This window comes from Temnothorax longispinosus, chromosome 1 (genome assembly GCF_030848805.1).
Source record: "Temnothorax longispinosus isolate EJ_2023e chromosome 1, Tlon_JGU_v1, whole genome shotgun sequence".
NCBI classification, from domain to species: domain Eukaryota; kingdom Metazoa; phylum Arthropoda; class Insecta; order Hymenoptera; family Formicidae; genus Temnothorax; species Temnothorax longispinosus.
The window spans coordinates 22,942,398-22,960,965 of NC_092358.1; the positions used below are offsets into that span (position 1 = coordinate 22,942,398).

The 18,568-nt window shown below is 39.6% G+C and overlaps 1 protein-coding gene across 3 annotated transcripts in view; it reads right to left on the minus strand.

The window, feature by feature from the left end:
- Brat (brain tumor) overlaps window positions 1-18,568 on the minus strand; it is an 86,081-nt gene that overhangs the window by 32,278 nt on the left and 35,235 nt on the right. The window contains exon 1 of one of the 3 annotated variants that reach the window (XM_071786704.1): window positions 12,848-14,277. The exons of the other annotated variants lie outside the window; for them this stretch is intronic. The gene's annotated coding sequence lies outside the window, so the exon portion shown is untranslated. Of the gene's footprint in view, window positions 1-12,847; window positions 14,278-18,568 lie in introns of those variants that run through there. 3 annotated transcript variants of the gene reach the window in all.

Below are 18,568 nucleotides of genomic sequence, written 5' to 3' on the forward strand. Positions count from 1 at the left end.
AAAATTCTAAAACAACACTCGTATCGCGTATCGCAATAATTTCAAATTGATCAACGCTGCTATTTTCTGTTCCGAAAGCCGTTGTGCTTCATCCGATTTATCGTCAGCAGCAACGGCAGCGATGAAAAACATCAATGAGAGCAAACTTCGACGACTTGTTATACACAGCACTATATTGAATAAAAGAAAAATAAAGGCCGGTTACGAGAGCGTAGATGCGTGCAATAAAAAAAGATGTTTATCCGATTAATTTACTTTTTCCTTTATCATTGATTATATATATATATATATATATATATATATATATATATATATATATATATATTCGTCGCGTTTTTACAAAAATTATATAATTAACTACCGACCTTCAACTTTCATTTGCTTTAATTAAAGTGCTTTCATAATATATTACAACAGCGCAGTATAGGTACGATATTTCATGATATAAAAGAATGAAATAAATCACAAATTCGGACTGTCTACTTTAAAGTTAAAATGTCATTGTTTGATGCTAAATCTTCAATGCAACAGCATTATGTTAAAGTAGAAATTTCATTTCAGGTTGAAAAGTGCGAAAGGGCAGATACTCTATAAGAGAAAGAGAAAGCGTGTCAAGGTCGCATATCGAAGCGTGAAGGTCTAGCAAGTATTGTGACGAATGATCTATCGAGACAATCGCGAACGAATAACTACTACGAATCTCCCGTATATGAAATCAAAACCTGTAAATTGCTGCAAGAAAATAGTTTACTTCCTTTACACTTGACAACTGGAAAGTAAAATGCCCGAATGGAGTAAAAGAGTGAAGTTTTATATACAAAGTAAAATAGAGCAAGGAGATACAATGCCGCGAGCGCTTTAATCTCCGTTTCCTTGGCTCGAGTCCTTTCAGAAACGTTCTACATTAAGATTGTTAACACAAAGCGCGTTCCTTTCTCAACAAATCAAGAATTGGATACGCATTCTCCTGGCATACGTTTACCTGCGCGAAGAAAAGCTACGGCTGTGAAAACAAAGTATTTTGTGCATTTAACAATATTTGACGTTTCGAAAGTAGAGCAGCAGTTGATAGGAAGAAGAAATGTACTTTTTCTCCGAGAACATCAATGTGCAGTGAAACGTTATTTAGAATACTTGTAGTTTTACGAATATTGAATAAAAGTGACGCAATCTCTGCATATTTATTATTACATTCATTATCGTGCTCAAACGTAGTCTCTTTACAGATATTTATTAAAGCTCATTAATATTTTAAGGTGCAGTAATTTAGTGCAGTAGTTCAGTGCTATTGATATTTAATCCTTTTCAACTTAAATATCTTCAATAGAATCCTGTATTTCAATAAAAACGTAATTCTGATTTAATGTCATGAAATTGTGCCAAGTTCTAAAACTCCCTGATTTATTTCTCTTTTTTAGAATAATTAATAATATGAGAGCAATTATATCCACGATAGCGATTTATTCATTAAAAGTTTTATTAAAATCCTTGGTATATTCATTCATTATGATTGATCAGATAAGAATTAAGAAAGTTATTTACCCGTCGAGGATAGCAATACCGCGTTACACATATTACGGGACTCAAGCTCTTATTGTAAGAAGACTATATAACTATATCGATCGGAGCTTCTTATTTTAGAGGCCAAGGTACCATTTTTCTTCCACATGCGTAAAACGTTAGCCCGGCAACCGGCGGAGAATTTAAATTGCTCCAGACGCTAACTGTTAAAAATGACGGGCCGTGCTTGACTGGTTTGATAGTCTTCGGGAATAGTCTGCTATTCCAGTTCTCGCGATACATTCATGGGATCATGGAGCGCGTAAATCCTACACGCGCGTGAACACCTTTTATCCACAGTGGCCTCGCCGGACGACTAAAAAGGACCGGTTCGCGATTAAGCGGCTGACTTAGCTGATCGATTCTCGATGCGTTCATTCTTAACCCAGTTTTCGTTTTCGAAACCATAAAATCGCGATCTGTCGTTCCTCGAGATTCGCCGAGATTCCTAATAAGAGATCCTGATCCACTTAAAAGCGTAATATTAATAAATCAGTGATAATAGCTCTGATACATCGATCTTTCATGTACTCTTTTATAGATGTAGCATACATAAGAATTTTGTTAGGTCGCCCTATCATATACCAACATTTGAAGAACGAAACTCGCAGATAGATGTCTAATTTTGGATATTGATTCCAAAGATGTAACATATATAAAATAATATTTCAATATAAATTAAAGATTAAACAGAAGATCGTATTTAAAATTAAATATTGAGTGACTATAATACGATCCCTCGTCGCGGCCAAGAGTAGATCTACGAAAGCGAAGTCGGTTACAGGAATTTGAAAGAAGGAAAGACATAGGAGGCTGGAATGCCTTTTATACTTTCACTCTTGACATCTACTGCTGCTATACAGGGATTGTCTAACCAATCTCGAAGTTACACGAGGAAAAAATGAAAGTCAACCAGTGTGGGCGTCACGTAATTATACGCGTAAACTTTACACAAATTAAAAAGCTTTGCTTTAATAACGCAAATATATTTACGGATCTTTTTTTTCATAATAAAGTATATTTAAAGACGGGATTGCTTCTAAAGAATAAACTTTCAAATAAATGTTTATTGAAAGACATGGTTAAGACCTTTCCCTATTGTAAAAAAGAAAGAGAGAATTGTTATAAAAAGTTACTTACAAAATAAAATTCTCAAAGATATAATAAGAACAAAACTAGACGCTTCCTTTGAGACCGCTACTATATATATTGACAGCCATTCTCAACGATTCAAAAGCACACAGCTATTGAAGACAGTTCTTAACTTCGTGTTCACTCGAGAATTTCACTGTTAAGAATCATACTTACACGGTAAAATCCTCGAGCGTACACTCATTAAGAGAGTCGTTCTTATTTCTATAGACTTCCAACTTTTTTATCCTCTCATTGAGAGTCATTCTCAACTCTATTCATTGAAGAGTGTTCTCAGTCATCGAGAGTTGCTCTCAAGAGCGCGGTACGTATTCAAATGCATAACGTTAACATTTACATATTGCGCAATTATTGATGCATCTAGAGTAACTCGATCACAATCTTGGTTTTTACGAAAAACCAACTACGCATATATTTTCGCGAGGCGAAAAAGGTTGCGTCCATTTGTGCGGCAAGTGAAATTAGCGTATAAAAAGCTTAAGAAAATGGTAGCATATAAAAAGTACGGTGAACATAATAAAGTGACAGGCGTTCTCGGCAAGCACTTCGATCGTTCTTGCCTGCGCGAATCAACCCCGTCATAAATTCAGCTATCGTTACTATCCTAGAATATCTGGACGACAGATATAGCGTTGTATCGCAATCTCACTCGTCACGCTATTAGTAAAGTCCCTTCCAGTCTTATCGCGTATGTGTCTGATAAATTACTCGTTTATGACACTACACATACCCGCGTAAAAGTCCGCGGAACGATAAATGCGTCATACTGAATATACTGAATGCTTCAAACCTAGTTTTTTTTTAAATAAAAATAGGCATGTAATATAATTTATAAAATAACACATATGTATGTATTTATATATTTCTCTCAGTTTTGAAATTAGCTTTAAAGATAAATATACTCCTCTCTCCATAATTTCTCAAACATTTTCTTATAAATTCCGCGTTACATTGCTCACTGTTAGTTTTAATCTTAAAAATATAAAACTAAAAATACTCGTTATTGCTAAAAATATATTAATTTTGAAAAGAAAAACGTCACTCGCAAATTCCACGCGGTTCTATATGTCGCGCCGGAAGCTGCGGTTTTATTAACCTTTTAGTTAAAGCGATTCGTGCCGCTGAGGGTTAAAGACCGCCATGCAAACGCGAGTCGTGCGTGTGATATCGATCTCGCGCCGAGCGAATCGGCTCCGCACACGTCACGTGGCCGATGTGGAACACGCGTGGAGCAGCGTGCCCTCGACGGGCGACTAAACGCAAGACCCCTTTTCACGCCAACGCGCACGCGATATTACGAACACTCTGGGACGAGCCGAGTCGATCTAGCGAGGGACGATCAGTCAGGCCGATCAACGAACTATGTAACTCTCGACATTTAACATTTATGCGCAGTTGCATTGTACGATGCACATCATGGAATTTATGTGTGACATTAACTTCGCGATTCCAAACCCCTGAAGTCATCAAAAGGCTTATTACGTGACATCATGGATCAAGGGAAATAAAATATTTATTTTTAGAAATTTGAAAAAACTGAATAAAATTACGCGAAAGTCTCTTTAATGAGACGTAACGAACTCTTATGCTACTGGCTTGAGATATACGATGATTTATCTTCTTGTTGCATAATACTATGCAACTGTGCGCAAGAGAAAGCAAGAGAAAGGAATGTTTTTTGAAATGTTGCATTTCCTCTGCAAGATGCTCCCATATCTCGTCATTAACATATATTAGTGAATGTTATAGAAATACGTTAATCAAAATTATCGGATTTATTATTAAAGAAAAACTCAACCTTCTTTAACGTCAAAGTGTTTGAGCTACAAAGCATTTGTATCTCTTTAAGATATATGTTCTTTGCAGTGCTTCAGTTCTCAAAAGTTTATAGTAACGCGAGTGATAAACCGAACAGATCGAGAAAGATGCTGTGCTGTGGCACTATATAGCATTTCGACAGGGCGGATACGCGATGTGTATGCGGCTTAACAACTTCCTCTCGAATCGCTGTTACAGCCGGCGCGACGAGTTGTGAGGTAACAGCACGCACGGGCAGACATACCCTTTCACTTTGGCATTTCACTCTCGCGAGATCGAGAAGCTGTCGAGATGGCACAAGTCGACGACAGCGGGCGAAAGTGTAAAAAGTGACAGTGGAAAAGTCGCATACGATTACGTCAAAATGGAGCAAATAAAGCCGCTGTTGTCGCATCTATCGCTGAATATTCTTATTCTGTCAATCTTTCCGTTACATTTTAACGAACTATGCAACCGCACTTAGGTATTTCATAATCGCATATGAATATGAATTAATTAAAATGCGGGAATCAATTCTTATGTGAGTCTGTTTTGCCTGAAATAGTCAGTTTTCCTTATAAACAAAATGTGTTTATAAATAAATTTATATATAAATAAACGGAAACTATAATTAAATTAATCAAAGCCGTGTAGTTGTGAACAATTTATTTTAAAGGACACAACGTTAGAATGATTTATTTTTAACCTTTTTTTGCGCGCGTTCACGGTTTTTGGTCCGCGTCTAAAATATCGATTTGCGCCAACGGATATACGCGCGTGGGTCTATATCCGCGTTGAATTGCTTTCGTGTGTCGCGTTCGCGACGAAAAGCAAGGCTGTCTCGTGAAAGATTAACTATTAGAAAGGCTTAAAGTATCGAAATACACGGAACACGAGACTGCGGATAAGCCCGGTGATTTTCATAATGTTCGTGACGTCATTCGTCTAAATCCGAGACTCTCGTTCTCACGTAAGCACAACAAATCTCCCCCTCCTCTTTATTAATCTTGCAATAGTTTTGTAGTTGATAAATAGCTAATTACGGGTGATTCCTATATATTTTCCTACATCTCTTCGTAAATGATAGGCTCGGTGTAATCTACCGATTAACTTTCTAATATCGATTGATTGAGATAGATTGATGACGGTATATAATGTTGAGGGGAAATGCTATATATAGTGGAAAGGATTTATCATCGTTAGATGCAGTGATACAGTTATACCGACAAACTTGTAGAACATAGTCATTGTGCGAACCCCTAACCACATTTGCAGATTCCGTGTAATAACATACGCAGAGAAAAGTGATTTAGTTAAGGACCTTACCAACGGTACTTTACTCTAAAACATTAATAAGTCAGTAGCTTCTAACAAGCACGTGTTGATAATGGCGCACGATAAATGCACGTCAAGAAGGTTATGCTCTACATCTACTTATGCAACGTAATGAAAAAAAAAAAGCTTAGACTTAACGGTAATCACAAGTTATCCATATGTTATTTATCAGCTAGATACTATCCGTCACGTGTATCCTCTCGAGTCACGATAATTATGTCAATTATGTGATTAGTATAATGGAATCTTTTAATTAATGTTTATACTGCACAGATAAAGCTAAAGTAAGTAAAAAGATAATGTAAATTTTTCTTTCGATTTTCTCATATTATCTTTATAACAAAATCTCATTTTTTCGAACGAATCAATACTGCATCGAAGTTTCGATAAAGGTAAATAACAAATATATATAATTTTAGAAATAATCTTGCTTAGATAAATGCGATTACGTGTAGATAAATTGAATAAATTTTATATTTCACGAATATTTGGATATTTATTGCATTTTACGGTTGAAAGATAATATTCAATGAAACGGCCACCTTTATTTTCGTGATTTTTCGAACGGACACGACGCGCCTCGATGGACACATAATGCAATTGCGCGTCTCATTTTCGATGCTGTTAACTGTTAAGCTCTTTCGCTGAAAACAACAGATGACAATGGCAGATTTATAAGGCTGTCCGGCCTCTGTATCGAAAATTTGTCCGATACGCACCAGAAATTTCCCGCGATTTGCGCACGTTTATCTTCGCGAGCTGGACTTGGATTTAATGCTAAACGCGGTTGCCCCGAGCCTTCATTTACGTCAAACATATGCATACTTGGCATAGTAAAATTCACGCTGGATATAGGTAGTTTAGCACACGCGATTAAGAATACAGAACTGACGTTAATCACTGATTAATTATTTAACAGTCAGAAACATGCGACTGTCATATTTATCATTAAGCGATGCAAAATACGAGTAGTTGATATTTCTCCGAGAGAAATAAGTTCGTTAAAGTAAGTAATTTCGATAACATTTACAACTCTCTTATTTTTCAGATGAGAACAAAATTTATGTACAATACGGAATAACATATTTTAATATTTATAACGGATCAGAATAATCGTGTGTACACACACACATACACACATATAATTAAATAAATCTTAATACTTTATTAAATTGAACGATTTTCGTTACTATTTCGCAATAAAGATAGCGAAGACTACCTTCCTTTAAATATTTACTATGCCAATAGCATTAGGTCCTCAACACACAGAGTTTGGTTAATATTGTCATACATAAATCATTATTCTATAAATAATCAAATCTTTTGTATGACATGTGGTTTTCGTAATTCTTGGAAAGAGAACAGCAACAGATGGATAATTGCATGAAGATAAATAAATCTCGAATTTAGAAAGGCCTTTTGATGCAATAACAATTTCATGTAAGTAGACTTACGCCATTATTGCGCTCGACTGCCCAGATCAGAGAGTTTCCTACTATGTAATTATGTAACATGCAAGCGGTCATCGTCTACTCCTATATACGCGAGATACGCTTTCGTCTCCACGTCGATAAAACTCGCGAGAACTCGCGGGAGCTCGAGCGCGGGCCGTTTACTTTCGCTGTTTAAGACACATCCACACATTTTTTACTCTGAATAAGCGGCACGAGAATTGCACCTTGCGCAGGGAAATCCCCTTCATTAGACGTAATTTCATTTTTCGAAATAACGTAACATCGTCTACAATGCAGAAATTTACAGCATTGCGTCTTCACAAATTGTATATAGCGACTCAAAAAACGAGGAAACTGATAATTTTGCAGAAATAATTAAGTTACTTTCCTCTAAATTTTTCGTTAAGTGTATGATATCAAATAAATAATATCACGATATATCTCGATGATCTGTCAATCGATAAAATAAAATGGGTTTTAAAATAATCTGTATTTTTTTATTTTATTCACTATTCGTGCCAGAGGTTAATCAATATCAATTTCGAGGAAAAAAAAGAGATGTCATCAAACTAACACCACAGATGGCAGGGTATACACCGCGACTGATTTAAACAGCTGTCGCCGCGAGATAAAGCCAATGAGCAATTAGGTGGCTTGCGTTCACGACGATTAAAAAACTAATTATTACAACTATTTCGTCGAACCGATCATTACAAATGCAAACCGATTATCAACGTTTCCGGGGGACATCGAACAAAGTATACGAATCTATATATTTGGTTTGCTTGTTTCAACAGTTTTCTTGTTTCAACGTTGATAAACTAATTTGAGATATTTATATGCGCGAACGCGATATATTAATACAATAATAACAACGCGCGGCGCTGTGAAGGTGCAAGCTATATTTAAGCGATTATTTCAGCGAGTAACAAACAGTACAATAACATTCCCCCGATCATTAACATATCGTCTGTGCAATTTACATTTAAAAAAAGCGTTATATATTCGTGCAATAATAAAGTCACGAAACGAAATAACTCGAATGATTCTGTCTGAACCAGATTTCATCGTACGTCTTGTTTACTCGGTCCTTCAGGAATCGAACCCATTTCGCGGACTCGAGGTTTGCGCGATCGTTTTCTCCGATATCCTATTTTACCCGATTTTATCTCATTTTTCCAATAAACTGTGCGGTTCATGAAAAATGCGACCGGGGCCTACTATCCTCCAATGTTTTCATCAGGTTAGCGTTGGAGTCGTCTCCTCGTCCGGCGTTTCGCTGAAACTTTGATGTAACGGAAAGCGATTACGCGCGGTCTCGCGCGTATGCCGGCGATGACGCATTAATCGCAATGACACTTTAATACCGGGAAGGACGTGGGTATTTATGCGTCGGCTTTATCGCGGTGCAAATATTAACGGCTGCGTGAACCTGTTCCCACCTAAACCTAAACACAGCCGCGGGCGCGTTAAAGTCGTAAGTTCATTTAAAAAATAAATTAAACGGCGAGAAACAAATACGGATTTTTTTTAAAGAAGCCTTTGTTTTACAGAACTTCAAGTTTAATCATAAAAAAGTAGAATATTGAATCCGGAGTTGAATGATAATTGCGCTAATCGTTCGTTAGCAATTATTTTTACGATATAATTAAAATTAATGAGAATTAATCATTACAATTCTTATGAAGTAAAATGTGTGTAAAAATACACGTGACTAGTTATGAGTGACTATTTGAGCAATTTAGAGTCTACAAAATAAGCTATGTCGTTTAAAATTTAATTGTACTAGATTATTCAAATGCAAATTTGCATCTGTTACATGGCTTTACGTCACGTTTAACAAACGACAATGTAACACAATATGTTCTTGTTTGGTTAGGAGTTCAGCTTTCTAATCTTTGAACGCGTGTACAGAGCGAGTCATCTAATCAAATAATATAAATATTTAGAATATAGATCGCGCGCGCATGTCGTCTTTGCATTAAATAAATGTATCTCTAAAAGTATTTATCTACTTAAAAAAAATATATATTTTCAATGCACAAAGGTACCGTTAATATTACAATATACATATTGTAACAAGATAAGATAGTTTAAAGACGATAGTATTATTTGAACGAGAATATTTCGAGAGAAATATAATCTTTTCTATTTCTACATGTTAAAAAAAAAAAGAAAAATTATAATTCTGAATCACATAGTATAAACGTCTCAAAGACTGGTCATAAGCGTCCTGCATTTGACGATCATGACATAACTCTAGATAAGAGCAAGTATAAACTGTTTGAATCATTTCGCTGGCACGCAGAGAATTCTCTAACTGTTAATAAGCTAAGAACTGTTATCAAGAATTTTGTTAGTTATGTTGTATTCTCAAATATAAGACGTTGGTTGCTACTTTTCGTAGATATAGGATTCACTGTCAATCGTTACCTTAGACACAAATAAAATAAAATTTTACGATGGAAATTTCCGATTTCAAACGTCACAAACTTGACACAATAGCTGAAATTACTTACACTTTATAGCATGTCGATCGACGTAGAGTACAATAACGTAGATAAATTGTTATATTTTTAAAAGTTTTATTTTTCAACCTTTTATTCGGTTAGATTGACGATTTCACCTTTGCGAGCGCTCGAGAATCTCGCGTAAATTCTTTGTTCTCGTCGAACGCGTCAGACGCAAAGCTCAGTTCATCATTGAAATGAATTTTCGATCAGTTTATATTGAAAAGAGCGTTGATTGTTATAGCAACGAGAGGAATAAATTTATTGGACGAGCAGAATAATGTAATAAATATCGATAAAAGAAAATAATAATTATAGATATATGCATTTCATTATTTTAGTATACGTTATTACATCACTCTGATTATTATCAATAAACGATAACCACGTACTTCATTATGCTAAATTAAATAACTTTTGCACTTTTAAGCTTATCAAAGTTACCCCAACTCCCATGTTTTCCAATAACAAAACTTTCTCCAACTTATAAAGAACTTATCTTCAAACAGTCAGATTTCAAGGAACACAGGTTCTATCAGTCATTAGACCCGGACATTCACTTGGACAGAAACGCAATTTTTTGAAAGATAAGTTTCAGCAATTAGTGCTAGAACGGAAGCTGGTAATTACAGTAACCTAATTTCAACTGCCGTCATAAATCACACGTATGAGATGTGTTTGACTGCTGATTCGGTATCGAGGCCCTCTTTCTCTCTATCTCACTCTTTCTCGTGTTATCAGGCGGAGAACGAAAATGAAAATGCAGGATATCACGCAGGCTATAAATGGCGGGCCGATTTGATTTCCGAAGCTAGCGCGGGCGGGACAGAATTTTAATTACTCGCTTGTCCTACAGAAAATTGATGTTCCTCCATTCCGTCTCTCTCCCTTTCCTCCCGTTTTCTGGCGCGATCCGCGCATTGTCCTCTCCTTTTTCATTGACATTCATGGATGGAAACGCCGCGTTACGAGAAATCAATGGTCCGTGCACGACGTGCGTTTCATTTTGCTTCGCCGACAGCCGAAGCGCGAAAATTTTGAAGAATGTTTCATAAAAACGTATATATGTATTTATATAACTGCATCGTCGCGGAGATTGTTTTATTCTATTTTTACAGAGGCAAGCGCGAGTGATTGTCGGGAGAATTTATTCCACCTCTTCGGTTTTCAGCATTTAAATATTTTTTCAATCAGATTTCAAGTGTAAAAAAAAAGTTTCTCTTGTTTCCATGCCGCGCTCGACGGATTACACAAAGTAGGCACTGATTGTGAGTGCGCGCCGCTTTCTTCGCTCGCGTCTTGCGCAATATACGTTGTTCTCTCCTGTCATCGACGAAGTTACGAGCTGCCGGAAGCGGCAATTTCGAGGTATCGCGTCGACACGCATGCTTTTGAATAATTAACTACTGTCAACGGCGAAGCGCGGGGAAACGTCGCTCTCTCGAACGGGTGTCTAATTAAGCTCTCCTCGTGTACTCCGCGAACGCGTCCCCGCCGACAAACGCGGTTTTAACTTTGTCGCGACGCGACGCGGCGATTCTCAAAGGCCCCGGTGACCCTTGACGCGCATTTAGGTCTAAATGTGGCCGTCCGAGTCACGTTGCCATAAATGCATCGAGAAGCGCGACGGAAACCGACAGTCTCTGTCAGATACGTAAACTTTCAGGATAAATGAATTCAGTTTCTTTCTTCTATTCACCTATACATCTGCATTATTTCCAGTAAGACGAGCTGTGTCATGAGTAAGAAAAAAATTGTATGTTACAATAAAGGAGCGATTTCTAACTGCAACGGTCCTTTTAGTCTATCGTGTAACTTTATCCCTAAGGGCGGAAATGTGAAAGCCAACAATTTTCACTTTTCACATTTGAACATTTCCGCCCTATAGGACTAAAGTTACACGATCGCTACCCTGAACATGCGGTCCAGAAAACAAGAATTATTCATCGAGAGAATTTTGGAGCGGTTGGTACTCGAGTGACTCGAGTCGTTCACTAAAGGAATGATTTCTCTCCGAATGGCTCCGGATCGCTCGTTTACGATCGCGTATACCACGTTGTCGCGTTTCCCGACGGCGCCGATCGCGCAAATGCTTCTGTTTACCGTCGAGACGACAATAAACAGGAGCGGAAGACGTAATACAAACATCGCCGAGAACTTGTGTTCGCCTTCGCCCCTTCGAGGCACCGTGTCACGACAACGTTGTTCTGGAAGCTTCGTGGAATTCCCTTTCAGGGTCGCGCGCGCTCGAGACCGTCGTACCGCGTGGAAAACGTGATTACAGCCGTAACCATACCAGCAGCGGGAGGCCGGGGGAGACGGAGATGGAGGGAAAGGAAGGATCCGAGCGTGTCATTGTTCCCGGGAATTCTTCAGCGATCAAAAGCGACGCCGAGTCTTGGAATTTCGTCATTGAGGAGTCGCCATGGGAGTGAACGGGAAAGCGAGAGATTCGAACAAACGGCGGAGGGGCCCCGGTCCCGGTCCCGGCCTCCCCCCGAGTTAACGCATGAAAAAAAATACAGCTCGCGACACGGTGTCGTCCGTCGTCGGTGTCTCGATTGAGTGCTGACGAGAGTAGTGACGCACGACCATAATTCTACTTAACGCGGACGCGATTCGGAATCGCAAATCGCGCAAACCGTACTCGCCGTAACCGTTTCACCGACGTGTTTTTAAAACGTGTCTCTCACTTTAACGACGGAAATTGAAAGTATAAAAGCTCGGGATGAAGTTGAAAAATTGTCTACCGTTCTTGCGGTCCGACCGCTCCGAAGATCTATCTAATCTTCTTTCCATTGTGCTAGTTTCCATTTGTCCTATCTCACCACTGTTCATTGTTCCATTATTCGCTTATAGAGAAAGAATTTTTTTTCCCCCCCCGAGAAAGGGAAAACAGTTGAAACCCCGCAAAGTATGCCGACCCCAAAAACTGAAGAATACCCTCGAACAATCAGAAATCACTCGAAACCGGAAGTCGCTCCGCAGTAGAGTTCTTGGAAACTCGTTTTTTTTTTTTACCTGACTGAGAAAACTCACCGTAAACACGAGGATAATCCGTGCGCTGCCGAATAAACGTTTGAGCTCTCCGTTTTTGAGTCTCCCTTCAGTCGCGGCACACTCTGCGGCACATGACACACGAAAAAAAAAACCCTCACGACGTCGTAAAACGGACGCCGGAGCGGAGAAACGAAGGAACGCGCTCCGGAGATCCGATTTTACCTTTTCACTTTCGTCCTTTCGCCTCCCGCTCTCCCTTGTACCCTCGCACAACGAGATTTTCCCTCCTTCTCTCCGATTCTCGCGCGCACTTCTTCGACCGTCGTCGTTGTCGTTAGGTTAGGTCGCCGGTTCGTCGCGCAGGCAAGCAAGCAGGCAGGCAGGCAAGGCAGGCCAAAAAATCCTGGGTCTCGTTCTCTTTCTTCTTCTCTCACTCTAGTGCAGTCGGTTTCTCTCTTTCTCGCTCACAAATCGTGTCCCTTTCAGTATAAGGAGGATATCCGACGGGCAGGTACGCTCCTTTCTTTCTTCCTCTCTCTCTCTCCCCCTTACTCCGGGATCGTCGCACTGGGATGTCGTCAGGATAGAAAAGTATAAAAAAAGCAAAAAACAACGCACAATGCACAGGTCCGACGGATCGAGTTCGCGACGCGTCTGTCTTTCGGAAAACACACCGGTGTGCGCGACTCGCGTTGTTCGGTGGAGCGAGGAGTCGCTCTTCTCTCTCTCTCTCTTTCTCCTCCACTCTCCTCTTTCTTTCTCGATTTGAGAAGATCTCGATCGATCGAGTTTACACCGGCTGCTTCTCGATCGTGAGTGTCAACAGTATCGCCGGGAGAAACGCGCACGGCCGCCGCTGTAACAACGCTCGCGTTCTGGCTATACCCCGCACCGCGCGCTCGTCTCCTTCTCGTCACGCGCGCGCAGATCCTGCCGCCGTCCTTTGTTCCTCACGTCTCGGCCGCTGCTACGTGACTGACCGCTTCGTGCGCGCCCGACGCACACGAGCCGCGCCGAAGACACCCGAGGAAGGATCCCGACGGTTCGTCGATCGGAAACGACCCTCGACGCGGAGAGCCGAGGGAGAAGAACCTTCCTTTGTTCAGGCGAGACCGAGCGGCACGACGACGAAGAGGCCTACTCGTAACATAGTTCGCTCTTCTTCTTCTTCTTCTTCTCGTTCTCTCTCTTCTCCTCCCCCGATGCGCCTTTCTCTCGTATTATTTTGATCCTTCTCTTTCGCTCCCTTTTGCGCGCGTATGTACAACGCCGACACTCGCGCACTCCTTTCTCTCTCTCTCACTCTCTTCCTTTCACTCGTTCTCTCTCACGCTCTCTCTCTCGCTCTCTCCCCCTCTTGCTTCGCGTCGGCGATGCGAACGATCGCGCGGTCTGTTGGTAACTGAAACGACGCTCTAACGGTGGAGTCCGAGTTGAACCACGGCGTCGAGACGCTGTGGTGAATGGTGGGGGGGAGGGCTTTCGAACCACCACCACCACCACCACTACTGTATCACCACCATCGTTGGTCGCCGACGCCGACGCCGACGCCGACGCCGACGCCACCGTCGCCCTCCGCCGCCACCGCCGCCACCGCCATCACCGGTGGTGTTCCTCCCCCCTTTCCCTTCCTCCGCTCCGGCTGCCCTCCCGGCTGGCGCGCAACACCCTCACGGCATCAACCCGGCGCGACTCGGCGCCCGTTGGCGTCATAACGGGTGGCCCGATCGAAACAAGTCCGCTGATGGTCCCGCACGATCGATCGGTCGCCGCGAACGGCGACGCGACGCCTTCGCGGACGATAACCTTGATCTTGATCCGTAAATTTCGGCGTTATCGCCGTATTACACGCCACCGGATTAACATTAGAGATAGAGAATCAGATCGTGCGTTAGATGTGAGTCGGAAGATTTGCGATGCAGTTAGAAACGCGTCTCTTTCTCATCACGCGAAAAACTTGAATCGGACTGCGTCAATTATACGCACGTAATAAACTGTAAAATTAATAGATAGAATATAAAATGTAGACAATAAAATATTTCTTTTTCTACGAAAGAATAATTGTCTCGTAATAAGCCGGTAGAATCGACATTATCGCTCCTTATTCGATAAATATATGCTGCAAGTACATTTTGCGCGACGTCTCGTGATAAATAATGCAAAGCCGAAGCGGCAGCTGGGACAATTGGACGTAAAACCGTAACCAATTACAGGCGAACAATACACAGGTTTCATACTATAACCTATCTATGATACACTGTAGTTTGCGACGAATCAATAAAACATCTATTATGACAGTAAAACCGTAACGCCCCTTATCATTTATATTGTTTCCCAGAGCTATTTTCGTTCGTCGAATCGCATTCGACGCAGTCAAATCCGCGTGATATTTTATTTTTCGAAACAGAAGTTTTAATCCTAAATACTGTTATAGCTCCCTTTCACGAAATGAATGAGGTATAATTGTTCAAAAGTCGCAGTTTTTCGAAGGGAGATGCAAAAATATAATTAATTGTATAATTTACTACATATTTAACTCGTTAATCAATTGAGGACCAAGGCGATTTCGCACACACGTGAAATTCCAAATTTCCATTTCCTCAATTTTACTACATGCCGAAATGTAGAAAAACTTTATCTTATTATTCTAAATAGTATTATTTTTTCATTCTCTCATTAAATTTTACATCAAGAGAAGATTAAGTAACATACTGAAGTAAATTAATTAAAATATTAGAGTTCTTTTTTACGTCAGTAATTGGAAACGTGAATCATTCATTTGCAGTACGTATGCACATGCTGGAAAAAAAAAAAACAATAAGCATGAAAACCTCGAGGACGTGAACGCCAGGTGAGGATAAGAGATAATGAGGAAAAGTATGCCGGTCGTTGCGAGGGAGGGAATGTTTTACATCCGTGGGAAAATTTCCTGCGCGCCGCGGTTTTTCCGTTTGTGTGGAGATCACGGCTTTGCTTTTCATTGGGCGTTCATAACGACGTTTATGCTCTCCTATTCTATATATACGCTCATATACTGAATATCGTCGTATACCGCGACTCAACCTTAATATATAACTCGAATCTACATTCTCTGTGTCGCTTAAATCGCAAAAAGCATCGTTACTCGTATGTAGCGAAAAACGTGATCTAATTAAACACGTTACATAACTGAAAGGTAATGAGCTGCGGGCACGATTACGAGATAAGAAATACCGCGGAATCGCTTTGTGCACGCGTCGAACATAAATTAAAGAAAACATTTTGCACCAGTTCGTTATGTAAAGATTACCATGTAGGAAGAGGGCTTTTGCTAGAAATCAAAGTAAACGTATTCACAGCGGACGTAACGCGGTAAAACAGGCGGTGAAATTTATCTTGCGTAAAATGTGCCCACGTGCTCGCAGGAATCTAATTGTAAGTACATCATCACACTACGTAAAATCTATTACATCACGCAGTGAATTTTTGTACGAAACGAAAAGTTTTTCGCGCGGCACGATTTTTCAGGGAAACTTTCGTATGCGCTTTGGAGTTTCGGATATTATTTCGTAGAATAAGAAAATACCATCAAGACAGGTAGGTAGTAGATTACTTCACGGAAGGGAGAATATTTCACAAGGCTGACACTCATGAGAAAACAGCCTCGAGGTATAGCCGGGGGAGACAAACAGCCCGGGTTTCTTTTTCACGGGTTTGAGGGGTCGGTTATCGCGCGGCAGTTGCGAGGAGCGTCGCTCGAAATGAGGCGAATCAATTACACGGGGATGAAAATCCGCGTGACACAGTCGCAAATGAATCGGCGGCAAAAATGCCCGAGTAACGGCGGAACGACGAAAGGGCGATGACGAATGAAAGCTGACACCTTCTTTATTCGAGGGACATAAAATTAAAGGACTCTAGCGGTATTTGCGCAGAAAGCGAAAAGGATCCCCATCGCGTCATTGCGTTATTCTGATAAGTCGCGTATTATTTACATTTACGCAAAAATGTCTCTTCATTAACGAAAAATAGTTTAAGGTAGTTCTCTTGTCCTTATACTAGAGAAAATCGATTTTCTATAGATTTTCTCGAAACTGTGAATATACGTTGATTTAAGTGTGCTTTATGCGTGGTATAAATTTCAGTACCTCTTCCGGTATAAAAAATCAAGATACTGAGCCTCAAAGTTTCAACTTTTACTAATGAAAAGGTTTTCCAGGCCAAACGGTAAGAGATACGAGGTTGGCCAAGAGGACCAAAGTTGCTCCTCTCGTCGAGTTCTATAAAGAAAAAATGCCAAATTTAAAAAAAATTAAATTTTTAAATTTTCTTTGGTAAAAATTGAAACTTTGAGGCTCAGTATCTTGATTGTTTATACCGGAAGAGGTACTGAAATTTATACCACGCATAAAGCACACCTAAATTAACGTATATTCACAGTTTCAAGAAAATCTATAAAAAATCGATTTTCTCTAGTATAAGAACAAGAGAACTACCTTAATAACTCTTCATAATTTGCTCGTTATTGATCAACCGTTGACATTCTTCGTATTTCCATTCTTGAGCTGTCGGAAAAATAGGATGTCAGTGATTTCGTACGACTGAAGAAGCATCTTTGCTTTCTAAAGAGTATTGTGTGTATTAAAAATTCCAAATTCGCCTGACAGGTAGATGAGCTGTCATTAACTTTCGTCACGCGCTCGACTTTCCAAACACTACCGGCTAATACCAAGAATCGCCAAGATAGATAGAAACATTCCAACCATTAAACACTTTTACGAGCTGTGGCCTTTTCATTTAGTTGTGAGCATTGCATACGCATATAATTACGAGTTTCTTTCATTGGTATGCACAGAAGAGGACCGATTAACCGCTTCACGATGATGCGACAGTACTTATTACTCAAGATATACTTCAATATTCTTAAGAGTATAATAACAATTCAGTTGTATGAACATGTACCTTTACATCGTGTCGGTCCTTTTCAAATTACACGTTAATCGAAATAATACGTATATGTACACGTATCGTTGTAAAAAAAAAACCACGACTATATGCAAAACCGTTTGGAAACATATATACTAATACACATATTCCGCATTTTTTAATTACAAATTACATTTCCATGCGTTATCTTCAATGTTGTTAAAAATCAATAAATAAAAATAAAATATGAAAAAAAATTAAATATGACGGAAATAAGTCAATCTACAGCTATTAATAATTTAATTGAATGGAATAATACAAAAAATGAACAAAATCGGGTAGATAAGCTTTGTTAAATATTGAATATCATCAAAGATATTGCTCTGTTTCTTCTCGTTGTGTGTGCTCACTTTGTTCATCTCACAATCTTTCAGAAAAAGTACAAAAGGATCGACGGGGTTCGTTCCTGGAACGGAATCTCGAATGTCGAGCCCCGGTTCCAAAAGAATACTCCAAGGACTCTGAAGAGAGGTAACTTTGTGAGGAGAAAGATTCACTGATGTGAAAAGGCAAAATAAATGGTTCGACATTTTTTCCCTTTGTTTCTCTTTGAAAAAGTTCTCAATAAATTGAAGATCTTTGTATACTTTTTTACATTTCTTTTACATCGACCACTTTAGAGACTAATTTTCGCAGCGAAAGTTGGTCCCAAAATTTCTACTTTGTGACTCCAAAACTCTTTCCTTGTAAATTGCCAGGTACTTTGAAAGTCATCATAAATTTTATCGACATCGCGATTGCATTGGTGATAAATATCGATAATATTCGCCAATCGGCGCCTCGGCGTGTCCGTAT